This window comes from Triticum aestivum, chromosome 4B, assembly GCF_018294505.1.
Source record: "Triticum aestivum cultivar Chinese Spring chromosome 4B, IWGSC CS RefSeq v2.1, whole genome shotgun sequence".
NCBI lineage: Eukaryota > Viridiplantae > Streptophyta > Magnoliopsida > Poales > Poaceae > Triticum > Triticum aestivum.
Genome location: NC_057804.1, coordinates 248,518,657 through 248,524,121, shown reverse-complemented (window position 1 = coordinate 248,524,121; position 5,465 = coordinate 248,518,657). Strand labels below are relative to the sequence as shown.

The following is a 5,465-nucleotide window of genomic DNA, read 5'->3' as shown; positions in this document are numbered from 1 at the left end:
ACTGATAGTAATATTCCACGATATAGATGAACTCGACTGACCAAGATCACACATTTTGACATAAATGATAGTATGTACACCAGAATTTCAACAAAACAGCAGGTAGCAACTCAAAAAGATTCAGATGTTTCTTCATGCACTTTCTCTTGAACTCACACATGTCTTCTATTTTTATACCATCAGTGCTCCGAGGAACTTAAGCCATCAGATTGAGTCCTAGGCAGACGTATGTGCACGACCTAAATGAGAGAACTACAGGCCCAGAGAAGCATGAGGAGCCAATGCACCACCTAGATCGATGGTGCCAAAGTGTTTGGGAAGCCTCGTGATCAGCACACTGATATTGTACAATATCCCAGACAAGCTCACGGCGATGGTCAGGTAGTAAATTAGAGTCTTGAAGTATGTCATGGCTCTTCTGTGGACATGCACGTCTCGAGCGCAAGTAGCGCGATGCAGGCGAGCGAAGCACCGGCGACGTTCATCATCTTGTTCTCCCCGTCATTGCTCTCGCGGAATGACAACCCGTAGAGCACTGGTGGAAGTGACCCAAATACCATGTGTGACAGTAGTGCTAGGACCATGTGGAGTCGGGCTTTCGACCGCCTCCTGAGTTTGAGCCAATAGTGGCCGACCTTCTCATTTTTTCCTCGTTCATGTCTCGGATGTCTCTCAGATCAGCAATCTGATATCCACAAGAAAATGATATGTCAGTTTTTGGAGTTTTGGGTGTGAGTTTTTTTGTAATGTTTAGTAAAATAATTTGAAAATTTAGACAGGAGAGAAGTTTGTTACATTCTGAAAAATGAGAGCCGGTCCACCAATAAGGTTGGCTATGCCCAAGATGGAAGTAACTGACATGTTTTGGCGCCGCTTGATGCTGTTGTTCAAACAATGGAGAGGCTAGTGACTGACTCCACTAAGCCTCAATACACTATGGCTTTTTTACATCCCAATCATCCCTCTGTTGTTGCCTAGGAGCAGACAGATTCGCATCTTCAAAGACTGACAACACTACATCTATTGCTTGAGGAATCCGAGAATTGGGTATGTCGCCCCTTCGGATGATACCTGGTATAGGGAGAAAAAAACTCGGTGATCAGATATAAAGATACATTTAGACGACATAGAAAAGAGAGGCAGCAAGTTTCACATAATTGGTTGCTCTCGGAGATTTGTTTTTTCAGTACATGCATGTCAAACTTATCTTGATTAACTTTCTAATGATGGGCATTATGGAACTATGGAATAATAAATCTAAAAGGAAAATACTTTGGCCTGGTACGATATGTGTCACAATTGGGCTAAACAATGAGCCATTCTCTGCAATACCGTGAGCATCTGAGCAAATGAAGTTTCTACTGTCAGACTACATCTCTGAATAACAGTAAGTAGCTCATGCATGCATGCTGATCACTTAATCGAACCTACATTTTTTGCCTACTTTGGCAGTATACAACTAAATGCCTGAAGCTATCACGACACAGTCAACAAACAGAACTCGCAAGTACTTTTTCTACACTTAATTAGCAGATGGTTCTGAATACAAAATGCAGGTAACGGTGCAAATAGGATCTAAAATTCAGGAAAGTAGTCAAAAGATTTATGTAGCAAATTGTACAAATAGCAGGAAGAAACAAATTAAATGTAAATAAAGAATAGCTTACCTTGAGTATAGGATTTTTCCTAAGAAGGCAGGCGAGATAAACACGGTATGTATACTCAGTAGCCGCCTTTGATGAATTATAACAACCTAACAACAATAGTAAAATAACACATTGGATTCACAAATCGTCTATTCTAGCAAGCCATGAATCCAACATTTGAATCATCTCTTGAGGATAATGACAACAACAGCAAAAGCACACATTAGAATCGCACACCACAAACTGATACATAGGGATAATTAGTATACCCAATCCAATACACTCAAGTAAGTGTCAAAAAAATTGCTTCTCACATAGTAGTGTCATACAACAAACTACAAAATTTCGTACATCTCTGGAATTGGGACAAAGTCTCATAACCTAAAATGGGCTTCAAACACTTCTATAGCATTGACGATTAGTATAATATTGAGTAAATGTCAGATAGTAGTGTCGCAGAACAAATGGTTGTTGCCTCTTTCCAATCAAATGTATGAGTAAATTGCTTGGGAGATACAGTTAATTGGTTGCTCAACAACAAAAGGGAAACCATATAGCATAGAGTTAGTTGCTTTCTCTGAAACAAAAGGGAAACCAAAAAGAAATCCATCTCACAGCTTACTGCTTGAATAATCTTGAGAATATGAGGAGCCTTTAGGTGAAGATCCTTCACAAGGGCCCACCGAAACATATAAAGATCATCAGCGCCATCTAGTACTGGCGCAAAACATTATCGTGTGAAAGTACTCTAAATCTTACATGTTGCATTTATTCAATACAGTAATTGGTCCACTTTTAACATCAACTGTATCGAGTTGGTCCTTCAGATCCGCTAAATTTTCCTCATTGACTGCACTTGCCAATGCTTGAATAGGCAATGTTGACAAAGAAACCAAATGAGAGTACACAACAAAAGGACGGTGTGGTGTTTTTAGGAGAAAATGTTCAATGGAGAGATCATATTAGTTCATGGAGTAATAACAACAAGAAGGTTCTATCAGTCCACTCCATGGAGTTACCACAATAATAACATCCACTGGAGAGTGGCTGCATAGGGAGTGAGATGCAAGCCTGAAAGTGTGTTGCCGAGCCACGGTGGTGTCCTTGCAAGGTTGTGGCTAGCATCTGTCTATTCAGACACTGCTTATTAATTGATGTACATATAATTAGATAAAAGAGAATACTTCTTAGGAACTATATTCATTAAATGGTAGTGTGAATCTCTGTCATCAAAAAGGAGCGGCCTGAGATATTATTTGTGGGCATGAAGCTCTCTTGCCCATACATTCCTGTAGATGTGGACAATATGCACATTTATTTTGTTGTGTTGTCCAGAACCAATTGACAGTCCCTAATGCTGGAAGGATTATAGGTGGCAAAAAACCCTGGAGGTAACAACCTTTGTTGTGGAAGTACTTGCTTTATTCTCAGTGCGGAAGTGCTAAATGTATGGAGAAAATCCTAGTATACCATGAGTTATTGGTTACTTATCAGACCGAAGAAAGAATTCACACATCCAAGATGTCTGTTAGACTGTTAACATAGAATCAATTCAGTTCAGATTACTCCTTTTGTTGATATAATTAGATAAAAGAGAATACTGGTTGTGAACTAGATTCGTAATATGAATGATAGTGTGAATCTCTCCGACAGAATTTTGAAGCGAATATTGGTTAGGAACCGAGGTCAAAAGCGAACCTCGCATATGATAATATTGCTATTCTTCTTTTCTTCTTCTTCATTTCCATTTTTTTTCATCAGTCCGTACGTGCATGAACTGAACAACCAAATCAGATTTAAGCAAAAATAGAACAATAGAGGGGTTGGGTGTCATCCAGTTTTAAACATCAAGAACCAGAATTTGCAAAAACTGGAATTTACCTAGCGATGTTGGATGTCGTCCAGCGGAGGAGATGGAGGAGCATGTCCTAATGTCCCAATGGAAACTCCTTGACCTCTCATGTCCTTCTACCAAACACGTAAGAAGTCCTCAAATCATCTCCAATTGGCATGCCAATCAACAAGTTATTGGCTTTGCAAGTCCCGTCCGTCACAAAAGAAAATTCAAAGAGAAAATAGAGGGGAACATGAGTTCTAACCATTGACAGAAGATGCTTGGGAGGGCCAGTGCGGCACAGCAAGCCGGCATCGCGCGTCGGCAACATGTCAGGCCTGTTACTGCTGCGGTTCATCTGATGAGGCACAATGCTATTGAGTTTTGCCTGGATGCGCGTCAGCCGTCGATCTGCGATCAAACGACGACTAGAAGAACTTACCGCTTCGTTGCAGTGACGCGTTCTCGACCGTAGATCTTCATCTGGACGGCTCAAGGCGTTGTCCCTTTACTTTTAAAAAGTTACCGTGCTGTTCTTACCTGTCGAACCTGTTGCTTTCTACTTTTGCACTGAATTTCTCTTTATAAACTCTCCTTCAGCTTGTGGAGAGGGTATTATGGATTATTCTGGGCTTGGCCCTTGTAGCCGCCATGTCCCGGCTGGCGAAAACCCTAGCTACCATGCTTCAGATCAGAATGAATCAACCCCAAAATTCCCCACAAATTCTCTGTTTTACCTCTGTTCGTGTGAGAATTCAGTGACAGCCACAACTAGGGCTTGTCAAGTGGTATACAGAGCGTAGGTTGTAGTCCTTGGAGGCGAATTTGAGACCAGATCCAATCTGGGCTCCGATCTGGTGTTCGGGCGGCGGTTGATCGGCAGCAGAAAGGTGGAGTAGTGGTTTCTGAAGAAAATTTCTTCAGTGCAAAATCCCACCCAACCCTCCCTTTCAATGCTGTTTGTGTGGCGACGCGGATTTCCACCGATCTGAGTGGCGAAATCGAGCTGGTGTGGTTGGTTTCCGGGTGATCGGTGTAAAATTCCTTCCGTTCCCCCCTCAAACTCGTCCCTTGACCGGATCTGCAAGTGATGATCAACAAAAACCCTGAAGACATGGCAGGTGAGACCCAAGATACAGGGTGTTTGGAGCTTGAATATCTGCAACTTGACATCAAAACACTCCGGCAAGAATGAGAGGAAGATAGAAAGGAGTTTTATCATTTCACTGATTCGGTCAACAAGAACTTCGCCAGCATACAAACAAATTTCAAGAAAATTCAAACCATCCTGCTGAAGTTAACTGCAGAGCAGTCAGGGGAAGAAGAAGATGAGGAGGAAGAAAGATCTGATCCATTATCAGGGTAGGGAAGCATAGTTGTTCCTCCAGGGAGACCAAAGCAACTGCCGAACAACCAATCTCCTACTATAAACATGACCCTGCAATTGTGGGATCTGCTGTTCTAGTGGACAAAGCAACATGCAGAGAACTGAATATGGATGGCACTCCTAAGGGCCCTTATATGCATCCTAACCATGCTGTTAACAAGCAGGAATTCCACACTTCTCAACAGCAGCAAGGGCAAGTCATAAAACAGTGTATGACAGTGGAGGAATTACCTGAAGCAGAGGGTAGAAGGGAAAGAAACAAATCTTATATACCTGAAGTCAGAAGAAACCTCCTGTGTGTCAAACCTGCAAAGTTAAACATTGCTGACTTTGATGGAGTAGATGCAGTGGATACAGAACATTGAACAATATTTCTCAGCTGCAAGGACACCAATTGAACAAAGGACTAAGATAACAGTTTCTTACTTGAAAGGAGAAGCTATACAATGGTGGAGAGGTATTGGTTTCATTGCTTATCATACTCCTTGGCACAAGTTCTGCTCTGCCGTTACACAAAGATTTGCCATAACATCTGTGTATGAAAATGTGAAAGCCTTCCACAAGTTAACTCAGCAAACTTCAGTTACTCAATACATAG

The 5,465-nt window shown here is 41.6% G+C and overlaps 1 long non-coding RNA gene across 1 annotated transcript; it reads right to left on the bottom strand.

The window, feature by feature from the left end:
• Nucleotides 1-626: 626 nt before the first annotated feature.
• LOC123094750 (uncharacterized) lies at nt 627-3,750 on the bottom strand. The gene is made up of 4 exons (XR_006445947.1): nt 3,528-3,750; nt 1,668-1,753; nt 796-1,071; nt 627-685 (listed from the first exon to the last, which is right to left on the bottom strand). It is a non-coding gene; the product is annotated as an uncharacterized lncRNA (long non-coding RNA).
• Nucleotides 3,751-5,465: the final 1,715 nt, after the last annotated feature.